At 43.8% G+C, this 15,723-nt stretch overlaps 1 protein-coding gene and 1 non-coding gene across 6 annotated transcripts in view; one reads left to right on the forward strand and one right to left on the reverse strand.

Annotated features, from left to right (window-relative positions):
* LOC126362786 (uncharacterized) overlaps positions 1 to 15,723 on the reverse strand; it is a 1,515,202-nt gene that overhangs the window by 963,730 nt on the left and 535,749 nt on the right. Inside the window, exon 1 of one of the 5 annotated variants that reach the window (XM_050007913.1) lies at positions 4,412 to 4,639. The exons of the other annotated variants lie outside the window; for them this stretch is intronic. The gene's annotated coding sequence lies outside the window, so the exon portion shown is untranslated. Of the gene's footprint in view, positions 1 to 4,411; positions 4,640 to 15,723 lie in introns of those variants that run through there. 5 annotated transcript variants of the gene reach the window in all.
* On the forward strand, positions 12,854 to 12,928 carry Trnaw-cca (transfer RNA tryptophan (anticodon CCA)). The gene has a single exon. It is a non-coding gene; the product is annotated as a tRNA-Trp (tRNA).

Below are 15,723 nucleotides of genomic sequence, written 5' to 3' on the forward strand. Positions count from 1 at the left end.
TAAATAAAAACGCAAACTTTGAACTATCGGCACCATCGGTCTACACTGACACATGACGTTATCAGAATAGCGAACATAAACCACTCACCGTAATCCAAAACGCGTAAAAGATGTGCCGTAACATGAACTGTAGCTATTCACATAGCATCACGTTCGCCGACTTCGAAAACTCACAACTAAACTGTGAACTTCCGACCTAACGTAGACTTTTGGGTACGCTAAAAACCGGACTATCACAACAAATTGCGTTCCAAAAAAATAATGTAGAAGCAAATCAGACATTGTTAGTGTTCTGGTCTATCTCTGTAAACGTATGACGTCATATGGCACATCGTCATAAAATCACAAGCGAGGCCACAGTCACAAGTCAAAGCACACGAACGATACCGGCTGGTTCAACCAACCGGCAGAAACAGTTGTGGAGTTCCCGTCATCCAGAGGCGATCAAAATTTATCGATAGTTTTAGAGTAGGGGAATTAAAGATATGTTCTTTTTCAAATGTACTTTAATGTATCAAGATAATACGGTGAAGAGGATGATTAAAGCATACCAAGAGAACCCTACATCTCACAAGGAACCCTAGAGCGCGAGGTCACAAGTTCAATCTTTAGTAAGGCTCATTAGAAAGAGTTGTGTTAAAAATTATGAGAGGAGAATATTAGCTGCTAATGACTCTCCATGTGTGTCAGGTGGGCGACTGAAAATGAATGTCTTGGAGGTGCATAGATCAACCTTCTATCGGTTGTAAGTATTACACTTCTTAAATTTCGACACCGTCGACATTCAAGAAATGTTAAAAACAAACCATTAGCTTGCACCATGAACACCGAATAAAAAATGGCGTTCCACAGTGATCACAAAGGCTCATGCCACTAAGATCGAAGGCGAACTCCTTGGGAGTTACAAACCGTGCACGACGTTCAGCTAGGTTTCTGCTCTTAAAGAATACATGTAGAATCATTTTGATGCAAGGGGTTGATGAGAACTGAAGCTATGTGATGACATGTAAGCGAGTGTGAAACAGTGTGTCGTGGAGCTTATCTTGAAACTGCTATCATTTAAGGCGCAGCTGCAAATACTGCGATAATAGGTTTTATAGGCACACAAACAACAATCAGAGGCTGAATTTGTCCAGTGGTTCAGGAGGGACAGTTTGGTCTAAAGGAATATGATTTCTGTACTCTGACCAGGAATCGAGGAGAAGCAAGTTATTTTGACCAGTTATTGGCCAAAAGGAGGCTCATACAATACTTCAAATTCTCTTAAGCCCATTTTGCCACTCTTACTTGCTGTGACATTAATATTCCCTACTGTCGCGCATACGAGAAAGAATGGTAGGGGGCAGAGCACCTTCAACTTATCGCAGCACAATAAATTACTTTCCAGCCATTCGGTATAGTCGTATGCGAATGCGGTAAAGCATTGATGTTACTTGATCTTGATGCAACTCTCTTTCATATGCAGGTTCTCTTAAAATCCCGATTGGTTGGAGCTGAAAACAAATTCTTTTTGAACGATGGGATAAGTTTGTTTATCAAATTTTCGGGCCGATTCCGCTGTTTCCTGTGCACCGTCAAGTTGATGCTTTGTTTGAAATTTCATTATCTTACGTCTTCCAATTCTGTATCACTGTTTGAAGTTACGCAACCATCCACTGCTTCCCTTGAAATCACTGTAATCTATGTCGCGCGCTGTTTGATGTGCATAACATAGTAGGTCACTGTGATACACTTCCCGTAAATTGTATCGAGCATCCATGAAAAGCGCAAAAGTCAGTTTTCTTACAAATGCGCCTTGTCCTCCCTTGAATATAAGTAGATCATCTTATGTATTACCAGAAATATTATTGCAGACTTAATTGAAATATGTTCCTTAACTGCTTTTTTAATATGCTGCGGATGCTCTTCCACGTATGTAATTATGTTTAGTAGTCGCTCCTTGGACAACGACTGTCCTTTACTACGTTTCACTGTAGACGGGATTTGTGGCTGCCTGTCCGACAAGGGTTATGAAGTGCATGGCTCGACACCTGTTCCAGTATCATTTACACTTTTGAAGCACGTATCGTCATCATTGTACTCCTTCTGTACATTGTACACACAGTAGAGCGCATACGACCCCACACATTCCATTGACTGATGTTGCACAAACTCTAATATTCCTTCTGCCGCTTGTTTCTCAGTCTGCGAAATTCTTTGAGTTCCTTTCTGACGAAATGTCAGCCTCGGTTGCTGTTGTTGTAGATATACTTCTACTTTTTTTTTTGGTTGCCATTGCTCTGCTTTGTATCAACACCACTAGGACTGTAGCAATATTTAAGTTACTACTCAATTAAGCCGTTCAACTAGGCTCCGTAACCTCTTACTGTGCTCACCACTGGATACCTCCAGTCTCGTCCCTGCTGCCACTAGCAGCCAATATTGTGATTCCGTGGTAGACAATATGTGGGACGTCGAACGAACGCAGTAAACATAATTGGACTCTTGCGAACACGCACTCAGGGGGTTCCTTGTTACTCCATACTCACACTCCGGTTGTTATAGTGTGTTAGCATGTGAAGTATATCAGAATGAGAACAAACAGAAGACACCTTGACGCAGTTCTAATAAAATGGCCCTGAGCACTATGTGACTTAACATTTGAGGTCATCAGTCCCCTAGAACTTAGAACTACTTAAACCTAACTAACCTAAGGACATCACACACATCCGTGCCCGAGGCAGGATTCGAATCTGCGACCGTAGCGGTCACGCGGTTCCGGACTGAAGCGCCTAGAACCTCTCGGCCACCGCGGCCGGCTCTAATAAAACCAATAATAAAAACATCAACGGATTCATATACATAAAGGGCTTACCAAATGCATGAATACACTGAAAATGTGCTTGTTCAAGATTCGCACCTTAGTCTAGTGCTAATGATACTCGTAACACTTTAAGAGTGCTGTGCGAAGTCCTCGGGTCACCAGTGGAGAAGGAGGCGTTACTGGAGATCTTAGCCTTTCTTCGGTGTCTGGAGCTACGTTGAGGCAGGTCACCCGCGGCAACTTCCGTCCCTCGGCTTTTCACCCAGTGGTGGGTGACTCCGTGGCTCAACAGCGAAGTCACTGCACAGAGTGATCCATTGTACTGTCGTCTATACTACAACCGTTTCCTTAGCTGCTGCATCCGGCGTTTCATTGCCACGGCTTCCGATACCCCCTCGCACCTAGTAGAGCATCACACCATTTTCAAGGATCTGCATGTGGAGGAGGGATTCCTGGACGTCGTTGGTTTCTCAGCAGGCTACATGCCGTGAATGGGTTGAAGTGTTCCAGAGAGCTGCAGTGGGTGAGGGAATTCAACTGAATTGCACAGCTGCTTCCTCACATATATTCGTGTTGAACTGGTTTGGTAACGCTGAACCTGAGGATACGATCAAGGCAAATAACAGAGCAAGCAAGATTGTTCCATTGTCATCTATTACTTACTGGATGATTCCACTGAAACACACTTTCAGTTTAAATATTTTGCTTGAATATTGGTTATTATTTTCGAGGCTATGCACAAATAACTTCTATTCATCTCGTTTTTACACTTAACCTATGAAAGTAGTTTAGTCATTACGTACCATCTGTAGTCTTTATTCAGTATAGATTGAAATTTACAAAATAGTGCATTTTTAGTTTAAGGAGAAGGATTCAGTTTTAACGTAGTGATGAGATAAAGACAGTGAAAAAAGTTGTAGCAAAAGATTAAAGAATCGTCACTGTACGAGAGGACTTTAAGAAGTCTGTTACACGTTATTATGGTAGACCATGTAACTTTCATTGAATACTCCACTACAGTTTAAAGAGACATAGATAAATGGAGCTAGTTTTCAACATAAGTCAGTAAGTCTCGGTAATCAGTGGTCGGAAGGTTCTTCCAATCGTTCAGACGATAGAAATCCGCTCCTTAGTCTCGGTGCCGTTCGAGAACCACATTGCGATCGTCCCCATTGTCGGAAAATCTGCCATTGCTACGAGTCAGCTCCTCAACTGGCCGACATCGATGGCGTTTTTTCCTGATCAGAATCACTCACGTTTGTGCGGTCTTGGTCAAATTTTTGGTGCCATTTTTGACTACGGCTACCCATTCACGGCAATTTCACGACGAATCGGTTAGCAATTTGGACGTTTTGCCCACCAGAATCGCACTGTCCGGAGTTCTTCAACACTTGAGTACGTTTGCAGTCGCCGCTCCGTTTCACTCGGACACTGTGGTGCATCTACGTAACATACTTGTTGAACTCCCCTCGTGCTTTCTTGAATGATTCAGCAAAGAATCGAAACATTTACGAGGAAAACGGCAAGTGGCACTAGTGAAAATGCAAAAGTTAATTATTTCTGAAACATTTTAGTGAGAGCTGCGTGCAGAGTGAAGCACGAAGTTACCTGCTCGTTTCCTCGCGCAAACCGCATCGCCAGTTACGGAACAGAGTGGACCCCGAGGGCTCTGCAGCGGGCCGTGAAACTGCGCATACGAGTAGGAGCGCTCATCATGCAAATCAGGCCTAACAACAGCTGCATGCTCGTTGTGCAGCTATTAGCGGAGGAGGTTAGCGGACCGGTGCGTGGTTTCGCCTTGCTGCCTGCACTGCTCAGCGCCGACAAAGACCGAAGGCCCACTCGTGCACGGAACGCACAGTGTTCCCCTGCGTAGTAGCAAACTGGCCGGCGCCGCCTCGGGTACAGGAAGTCCCCCTGAAGATCCTACATGTGTCCCAGATGTCTGCCGATCGCCCCTGCACAGACCTCTAGGTGGCTCTTCTTCGTTCCTTGGTGTTTTGCTAACAATTCTGCACTCAGGGTGTGATGGATCGCCTATTTATTCTGAACTCTGACCTCGCGATCTAATTCCAAGGTTACGTTCAATAACAAATCTGCAAAGAGATCAAGAGACTGCCGGCTTGAGGGACTTCCTGCGTACTGTGCAGAAAGTGTTAAAGAATATTTTAAGAGACTGAGCTCCGCTGCCACCGATATCACTGGTGGACTGCACCAACAGACCACTTGCAGCGAGCAACAGATAGCAAGGCGATAATGTGGTGGGTGGCAAAGAATACCCGACTGCGCCGGTTGCAGATTGAAAAAATAAATTAATAATTATATTGTAAATTTACATATTTGTATGATATGCTGTACTGTTAACCACTCTGAGCACAGCCAGATTTAATTAGTATTGCCTTCTAATATACTTACGTGACATCATGACAACCAGGAACTAAAATGTGGCTATGTATGTATGTATGTGTGGAATTAGAAGAGTATACATCATCGTGTTACAGTCATGATTTGCGATTTGTAATCGTTGGATTCCCTTTTTTGAAGTGTCTGTGTGGGTATGTTGCGTGGAAGCTGAGGACTGAGCAGTCCTTGTTCATTTCGAATTTGAAATCCTTAAGAGGAGGTGACAGTTTATCTACTCTCAGGGAAGGATAGATACTCTGTGGAAGTTGCGAACTTCTGCAGTTGTGATAGTTGCGTTTTCTCTCCACTCTTGAGAACGTAGTTAGAAAACTGAAAGAATATTCAGGACTTGGGAACTGATATAGTTCGCGGTTGCTAGGGCATATATTTTAGGCCAATTGTTCAATTGTTTGTGGAATATTTTTGGATCGGTGACTACATCCAGGAGCTCCACGTTGGGCTATTGCTGAACTACAGGCCTAATCACTACAATAACTTAGAATCCATAGATACAAGATATGATACCAGAGTTACGGTATTCCTGTTCCTGATCCAACAGTTAAAGGAAGTAGGAAGTCCAGTGTGGAAAATACATAAATTGGTGCTTAGGTGTGGAAAAAATTCAAGTAAGCGAGTAAAGCGCGATATTTTCCAGTTTTTCTTTCGTAAAATAGTGGGAAAATGCAGTAAATATACGAAAGGCAATGCTTAAAAAACGCTCCTGCGACCCGTTCTAAAATACTGCTCAAGTGTGTTTGATCCACACTGAAGAGGACTAACTGGGGATACTGACAAAGTAGGGTAGCACGAATGGTCACAGGTTTGTTTGACTCACAGAATAGCGGAAATGCTGAAAAGCGTGGACTTTGAGACGCTTGAAGATAGATGCCATTTATACCGCGCAAACCTACTTACAGAGTTTCAGCAACTAGTAGTATGTTAAATGTTAACCTCAGTTTACTAGACCCTCTTAAAATTTACGATTCCAGTAGAAAAAAAAGGAAAAAAAACCAGGATATTTTGTACTTGATTTGGTATGTAACTGGAGATATAATAATTGCAATGAACCAATGCATAACCTGTAAATATGACTTCCTTTGAATAAAATGTGGAGTATTAAACTTTACGATAGTTCATAGCAATGTAACATTTTCTTCCTGTTAGTGTTCTATAGTTACGAATCTGAGAACATTTCAGTATTGGAGTATATGTATGGTGTCCGTAGGGGTCACCAAGACAAGATTAGACTAATTACAGAAGTCATTATTACCGTGATCCATAGACGAACGTAACGCAAAGAAATCCTAACGTGTAGGAAAATAGGAAATATCCTTTGCCATGCAATTCCACGGAGTATGGATGTAAATTAAAATTGTGTATGAGCCGGGTGCAAGAGATGATGTCACAGCTTAGAAACACATTCTTCCGATGCTACACACTGTACAACACATTTCGTCAAGTACAGGTGTGAAACTGTAATAGCATTAGGACAAGGTAAGGCAACACATTACAGTGCTTTGAAGAAATACGTCGAGAAGCTAAGGTAAAAGTCTTGCACCTTGTGCAGTAACTGCCTTCTTTCATACCTATAAATGTTCTCATATATCACCTGAAATGGAAGCGGGAGCTAAGACGTCTTCTATCGAATCTAGACACAAGATTTGGTTCTATTCGGTAATGATTGGTGATGATGATGTTCAACGTCATGGTTATTAGAGTTTTTGCAGAATATGAACTAAATGCTCAATGAGATGAAGTCTTTCTTTCTAAGAAATCTTCTTGTGACAATGGCCCAGGGACGCAATTATAGAGTTAATTAAACTTACTGGCAATGATAACATAGACAACGGTTGCTTATCAGTTTATTAAAATAAGCATTGGGGCGTACATGTCTATACGCGTTTATGTACTTTTCTCAGGCTTTAGTAAAACTGATGTAATCATGACGCGAAACACTAAGTGCACTGCCTAAAAAAAAAGTGAAGGACTCAGAAAGGGAGAAGGAAACGGAATAAACTTTGACGAGTTAAGAGGGCAAGCGATGTTATTTCAGCGTCACAGTCAAATTGACAACAAAGGACTTGGCAGTATGATCCCACTTATCAGTATGACGTTGCAGCCTCTACGGTCTGGATGCACTAAATGATACGGTTGGGAAAGGTGTCATAAAGCTGTTGCATCCTCCCCTGCAGCTAGAAGGCGCACAGCTTTTACAACTAGTCTTGATATGCTCGATACTGGCTCTGCGACAAAGTTGTCGCCCGAGTTGATCCCACACACGTCGTATCGGGGAGAGATGTAAGGTCTCAACGTCACGCAGACAGTTCAGACAGACACGTGCGTGTGTGGATGAGTATCGAACCTGTCGAAAATTGGGTTTACTGTTGTGCCGTCAATCAGTGTGAGCTTCCCCACAAAATGACGTCAGGAGGATCACCGTTGTGCCTGCCCAAAGCAATGGAAGAAGAGAACCTCTCTCCAGGTCGCTGCCATACTCGCCGACGATGATCATCCAGGTTAGTGTAGAACCGCGACTCGTCGCTGAACGCAGTGTGCCGTCATCCGTCAGCAGATCGTGGATTCCCGAACATGGCAACAATGCAGGCGCAGCCGTATGCGCTGCGGTGTTAACGGCAGCATACGCACGTGACGATAATTCCCCACTACGACTGCTTATAGTCTCCGACCAATGGTGCGGGGTGACAACGTGTTGCGAAGGGGTTACGATATGCTTGGTCCACAATATGATGATCTTCGCTTGTGGTGGTCAGGCGTGACCGAGCGCAACCTCGACGACTAGTATGCCTGCCATCATGTTACAATGCAGTCCAACATCGAGCCACTGTCACATCCGAATGCCCCAGAAATGCGGATACTGTACATTTCGACCAGCCGACCACAACGGGGCGTCTTCCAAACTCTGTCAGTTACTGATAACGCTGTCTCACACGAGTACGCGACATCTGTGAGACCATCACAATGAAAGCTCAACACCTGACGATTTCGTGTCTCGGATACACCCTACCAGGCCTGGTAAAAATTCTAATGCACTCTGATGGCCGTTCTACAAGGGTTGCCAAGAAAATAATACACCAAATTTTTTTGTCTCAGCTGAAAACAATGCTACGAATGCTAAACGTTACGTGTGCATTATTTGAAGTACCCTGAGTAATCGCGATAAGTTTCCGTCACTTCCGAAAGATAGAGTAGCTGCAGAACAGTTTCAAAATGGCGTCCGTAGGTGTTGTACGTTACAAGCAATGTGCCGTCACTGAATTTCTCACTGCAGAGAAAGAAACTGTGAGGAATATTTACAAACGCTTGTGCAAATTCTATGGAGCATCTGCTGTCAACAGAAGTACAGTTAGAGGGTGAGGTCATCGGAAGGTGGTTCGGCGGAGCTCCACAATTTGCAGCTGTTGGGTTCAAAATGGTTCAAATGGCTTTGAGCACTATGGGACTTAACTTCTGAGGTCATCACTCCCCTAGGACTTAGAACTACTTAAACCTAACTAACCTAGGGACATCACACACATCCATGCCCGAGGCAGGATTCGAACCTGCGACCGTAGCGACCGCGAGGTTCCAGACGCAGCTGTTGGGGAGACCATCCACGGCTGTCATATCTGAGATGCTGCAGTGAGGTGACGTTGTCATTTGCCATTAGAGGAAGCTATTCGCGGAAGAAATTTTGAGGACTATGGGATGATTCACATAGTGAAGCACTGGCTTCGCCACCAGGACAAGATTTGTACCGACAGGGCATTCGCGCCCTTGTTTCGCGCTGTAGGAAATCCATAGAACGGCGGGGAGGGGAGGGGGATAGCGTCTGTAGATAAAACACCATTGTTTCGTGTGTGTAATTCTCACTATGTTCAATAAAGAATTGTTGAAGAAAAGAATGAAGTGCATTACTTTCTGGGCAACCCCATACTTGTCAGAGAGAAACCCAGATCTAATCGTCTACATACACGACAAAGGTGTGTAAATGTACGAAGTTACATTGACAACCGATCATGTATTCCGGGTTCTTCTAGTTTATTGTCAGGCACTGTGAAACGAGAATTAGCTGAAAAATGTGCTTAAGCTTTTTCCATGATTCTATCGGTATCATTCTACATCTACATTTACGTGATTACTCTGCTATTCACAATAAAGTGCCTGGCAGAGGGTTCAATGAACCACCTTCAAGCTGTCTCTCTACCGTTCCCCTCTCGAACGGCAAGCGGGAAAAACGAGAACTTAAACTTTTTTGTGCGACTCCAGATTTCTCTTATTTTGTCGTGATGTTCACCTCTCCTTGTGTAGGTGGGCGCCAACAGAATGTTTTCGCAATCGGAGGAGAAAACTGGTTATTGAAATTTCTTGAGAAGACCCCGTCGCAACGAAAAACGCCTTTGTTTTACTGATTGCCACTCCAATTCACGTATCAGGTCTGTGACACTATCTCCCTATTACGCGATAATATAAAACGAGCTGCCCTTCTTTGTACTTTTTCGATGTCATCCGTCAGTCCCAGCCGAAGCAGATCCCACACCGCACAGCAATACTCCGGAATAGGGAGGACAAGCGTGGTGTAAGCAGTCTCTTTAGTAGATCTGTTGCACCTTCCAAGTGTTCTGCCAATGAATCGCAGTCTTTGGTTTGCTCTACTCACAATGTTATGTATGCGATCGTTCCAATTTAGGTTATTTGTAATTGTAATCCCTAGGTATTTAGTTGAATTTACAGCTTTCAGATTTGTGTGATTTGCCGCGTAATCGAAATTTAGCTGGTTCAAATGGCTCTGAGCACTATGCGACTTAGCTTCTGAGGTCATCAGTCGCCTAGAACTTAGAACTAATTAAACATAACTAACCGAAGGACATCACACAGATCCATGCCCGAGGCAGGATTCGTAGCGGTCGCTCGGCTCCAGACTGTAGCGCCTAGAACCGCACGGCCACTCCGGCCCACCTGAAATTTAGCGGATTTCTTTTAGTACTCATGTGAATAACTTCATACTTTTCCTTATACAGGGTCATCTGCCACTTTTCGCACCACTTTTAGATATATCTTATTTAAATCATTTTGCAAGTCGTTTTGATCATCTGATGACTTACAAGACGGTAAATGACAGTATCATCTGCAAACAATCTAAGACGATTACTCAGATTGTCACCTATGTCGTTAATATAGATCAGGAACAATAGAGCCAAGAGAGCTGATAATCTTGGTGCAGGCATAATATTTTCTTTTTCCGCTTCCCGCAACAGTATCGAGGACACTACGTCGGTGCTGTGCAGGGCCAGAGTTCCGTCGCACTAGATGCCGCTGACACAGGAGAGGTAGAAATCAGGCAGGGCCCTGAGGTACAGACTCGGTGTTGGCTGATACGCTGTAAGCTGGGAGGCCTCGGCACGCAGAGCCACAGGGGACTTAGCGCTGTAGCGACAAGCAATTTGTCCCCCGCAGGACAATGCATAAGCGCTAAACAAAGGCGCGGCCGGCAACTGCACGTTGCATAACTTGCAGCGCGCCGCCGGCGTGTGAGCCTGCCCGCGGTTACGACTTCCCAGCACGACACGCTACCTCTGCACGCAATATGCGCTGTGGTCAATCACGAGATTCAACAAACTAAGTGTTAGCGAAGATGATCGCGTTTCCCGGTTTGTATGTCTGGTCGTAAACGTCACGTAACAAATTCTGGCATGATTCATAGGAGTACAAACCGAGGTTTCATCTACATCTGTATACGTTACGTTAAACGCCGCGTTTCTGTTTTTCTGCCCTCGGCAAACTGAACTAACATTAACTAGTGGCAGAAACACGTTCCCTTCAGAACATGTGTTTGCTTCCAAGTTTCTTACACAAATGAGTTCAAAACGTTAGTTCTGGTTTTTAGATTCGGCAATGACGACATAGTTAGCAGTGCTCACCAAAACGAAGAGATGATAATTGAAGGATCATTGTCTTGTGTCCCCTTATAGGCACTGTATGAAAACTGTGTAATATTAGGTTGGTACAAACGTTCGTAGAATTTCTGTTTTGCGTGTTGGTATTCCTGTTGCTATCCGTTTATTTATCGATAGTCATTTTTTATTTGTCGTTGACAGTTGCTATTTCAACTCACGTATTGATATTTTGTCATTTGCAGATAGTGAGTGGAGCTGTGGATACCAACTGGAAAAATTAGAACATTTTAGTAATTTTCTTCTGTTTCAGTTCAGTATAGTGGTGATATCAGCGGAGGTAGCCAGGAACATTTGCGCCGTGTATGGGGATAATGCCATTGGACATAGCACGACAAGGAACTGACTGGTTTTCTCGTTTTCAGGAGGACCATTCTGATGTTAGTGATCGTCTCGTTCAGGAAGGCCTTTGGGGTTTGATGAAATCGTTTAAACACATTAACACTCAATGATTCATATCAGTGTACTCGAGAACTGGCAAATATGATGAACTGTTATCAATGCACCACATGCGACATTTTGCATGCAATGGTGAAGGTTAAAAAAAACAGGTGTATGGATAACGTATGCCCGAAACCAAAGCTGGCCATCTTTGCTTGCTCGTCATCAATTGTCTCGTAAACAATACTGATCGTTCTTCTCTCGTGTACCATTACTGGTGACGACAAATGTTATATTTTTCCTAACATAAACGAAACAATGGAATGGTTGAGCCCAAACAAAGCAGTAACTCCCCATGCAAAGTCATGCGCGCATGTTATTCATCTGGTGGAACAGCGAGGACCAACCGTCACTGCTAACACGTATTGTCAATGAGACGACTTGTAGATGCAGTCCAAGGACAGTGGCCAGCGAGACTGCTTCTCCACGATAACGCCCGCATGCACTCTGCAAGACTGACAGAAACTAGTATACAGGAGTTAGGTTGGAAAATCATTCCGCACCTACCTTATTTACCTGATCTTGCGCCCTCAGATCTTCACCTTTTCCGCCCTCTATCGAACAATCTTCAATGAACTTCCTTTCCGCATGAAAATGCGCTCCGAACATGATCAGACGAGTTCTTCGCCTCGAAACCATGGAATCTAAAAGTTACCCCAGCGTTGGCGGACTGTGTTGTAAATAGCGAAGGGTAATATATTATTGTTGACTAAAGTCTTTGTTACGTTATGTGTTGTGTTCATTAAACTTATCGAAAAACTCTACGAAGTCATGCACACACCAAATATAATTTAAAGTCAAAGACAAAATGGCTCAAATGGCTCTGAGCACTATGGGACTTAACTGCTGTGGTCATCAGTCCCCTAGAACTTAGAACTACTTAAACCTAACTAACCTAACTAACCTAAGGACATCACACACATCCATGCCCGAGGCAGGATTCGAACCTGCGACCGTAGCAGTCGCACGGTTCCGGACTGAGCGCCTAGAACCGCGAGACCACCGCGGCCCGCAGTCAAAGACATAATCATCCTGTAGAGAGTACAGCACTGGCGCATGTAATACTACTATCTGTGCGAATAATCTATCTATAAAAAAAATAATGCCGGACTCTGTTTCAACTCCATGTCTCCGCAATATCCTTTCTTTCAGGAGTGCTAGTTCTGCAAGGTTCGCAGGAGAGCTTCTGTAAAGTTTGGAAGGTAGGAGACGAGGTAATGGCAGAAGTAAAGCTGTGAGTACCGGGCATGAGTCGTGCTTCGGTAGCTCAGTTGGTAGAGCACTTGCCCGCCAAAGGCAAAGGTCCCGAGTTCGAGTCTCGGTCGGGCACACAGTTTTAATCTGCCAGGAAGTTTCAATTCATTTGTTTGTTTGACGCAAAAAGGAATGATAAGAAGAGACTGAAGTTTAATGGAAATTTTTAGTAGAGGAAATTATGAATCAGAGATACCGGATTTCCACTCTATACGCACGCTGGGCAGTGCCACTTCTACTCCGTCTATTACAGTTTACTATTTTCTCTCCTTTCGTGGTTACAACTTACGATTTTGAGTCTACAGTGTGTTTGACTGTGTTGGTACAAAAGAAAGGGGCGAGAAGAGGACAATGGAACTAGCAAATAATGCTTTAAACATAGGTCCGGAAAACAATGGTTTCCCAGATGCGACTGAGTACATGAACACCTTCTAACAGGGTCCTCGAGGATCCACGCTGCAAATATGCACATGAGGACAGACACATTACAGTAAGTGTTCCACATGACCACCGGTCATGTGATGCCAGGCTTCGGAATGTCCCCTCATTGATGCCCTTACATGTCTAAAAACGCCAGGCATGTTCCAAATGCATTGACAATCATCCTCAATGTGTTCCCGGAATTCACTGACACTATCGACAGGGCTGGATTACACAAAAGTTTTCAGATACCGTCAAAGAAAAAAAACAATGAATTGAACTCGGGGGACCTGAGAGGCCATGGTATTGGCGAGGGACAATCGATACACTTGTTGTAGAACATACGTGCTGCGTATTCCCGAACAGCGACATGGCACTGTGCCGTTGCAACTCCATGCATGTACCAACATCACGCAATTTTGGCACTACAGCTGCTAGTTCGCTGGCGCCTGCAGAAATGAAAAAACAGGGAAGTCGATATGTAGTGTCCCGGACAAATCCGATGTGTGACGAAACCGAAAGATGGACCCATCGGACACCTCTTACTATGCCACTTACATGCAGTTACTTATGTTAGCATCTGCCAGTTCTTGCTGTAAGGGGAACAGCCATGCTGCTAGGTTATTGATGTACGCAATATCTAATAATAAATCGATTCTTAAATATACAGCTCAGAAACCGGCAGTATATTTACAATGTCCAGCAGATATTTTTATAGGCCGGTACGTCGATATTTTATCTATCAATATATAGGGTCTTCCCTCGATATATAGAGGGCTTCTAATGATTTTTTTTAAAATATCGATTAATCATATTCCTGATATTTTCAAAAATATCAACCGCCCTAGTACATATGTTGTATCGCGGAAACGATTGATTGCAGGACCCACGTTTATTAGGATTATTTACTTGTTTCACAGCCTATAACAGCCCGTTTCGTTTTTATGTATTGCAAAGTGGCTCAAATGGCTCTGAGTACTATGGGCCTTAACTGCTGAGGTCATCAGTCCCCTAGAACTCAGAACTACTTAAACCTACCTAACCTACGGACATCACACACATCTACGCCCGAGACAGGATTCGAACCTGCGTGGTTCCGGACTGAAGCACGTAGAACCGCTCGGCCGGCTTCCGGGAAGGGTTTGACAAAGTGCACCACTGCAGGCTGTTGATGAAGATACGAGTTTATGGAATAGTTTCGCAAATAGGTGAGTGACTTTAAGACTTTTTAAGTAATAGAACGCAGTATGTTGCTTTCGGCAGCGTGTGTTCATTAGAGACAAGGGTATTGTCAGGCGGGCCCAACGTAAGCGTGATGTGATGGGTCTTATTCTCTGCATACATAAATCATCTGGCAGGCAGGGTGGGCCACAATTTAGGTTTTTTTTTTGCTGATGATGCTGTGGTGTGTGCTATCCTTAGTTAGGTTTAAGTAGTTGTAAGTTCTAGGGGACTGATGACCATAGATGTTAAGTCCCATAGTGCTCAGAGCCATTTGAACCATTTTTGCTGTGGTGTACGGTAAGGTGTCGAGCTGAGTGACTGTAGGAGGACAGAAGGTGACTTAGAAAAAATATCTAGGTGGTGTGATCAATGGCAGTTAGCTCTAAATGTAAGAAAAAAGTCTAAGTTAATGCCGATGATTAGGGAAAAAACCCGTAATGTTCGCATACAACATGAGTAGTGGCCTGCTTGACACAGTCACATCATTTAAATATCAGGGCGTGCCTTTGCATAGCGATGTGAAATGTAACGATCGTGTGAGGACTGTGGTAGGGAAGGCGAATGGTCGACCACGGTTTACTGGGAGAATTTTAGGAATGTGTGGTTCATCTGTAAAGGAAACCGCTTATAGAGAAGTAGTGCGATCCATTCTTGAGTACTGCTTGAGTTTTTGGAATTCGCACCAGGTCGGATTAAAGAATACTTCGAAGTAATTCAGAGGCGAACTGCTAGATTTATTGTCGGTAGGTTCGATCAATACACACTGTGGAAATGCTTTGTGAACTCAAATGTAAATTACTAGAGGGAAGATGTAGGTCTTTTCGCGAAACACTTATGGGAAAATTTAGAGAACTGGTTTTTGAAGCTTACTGTAGAACTATTCTACTACTGCTAACGTATGTTTCGCGTGAGAACCACGAAGATAAGAGAAGTCGGTGCTCGAACGTAGGCCTATAGACAGTCGTTTTTCCCTTGCTCCGTTTGCGAGTGGAGCAGGAAATGAAATGACTGGTCGTTGTACAAGGTGCCTTCCGCCATGCACCTTACGGTGGTTTGCGGGGTATTTATGTAGGTGCAGTGGCAGATGTGGAATGACTCTCAAAATAATTTTGATTCTCGGTGCGTCAACATTGTGAATATGTTTTCCTGTGAGAAATATTGACAATATGTCTCGCCAGGCCATGTTTGGATCTGATTTCCCAGTAGGTTGTTTTGGACAGCAGAAAG

This window comes from Schistocerca gregaria, chromosome 1 (genome assembly GCF_023897955.1).
Source record: "Schistocerca gregaria isolate iqSchGreg1 chromosome 1, iqSchGreg1.2, whole genome shotgun sequence".
Taxonomy (NCBI): domain Eukaryota; kingdom Metazoa; phylum Arthropoda; class Insecta; order Orthoptera; family Acrididae; genus Schistocerca; species Schistocerca gregaria.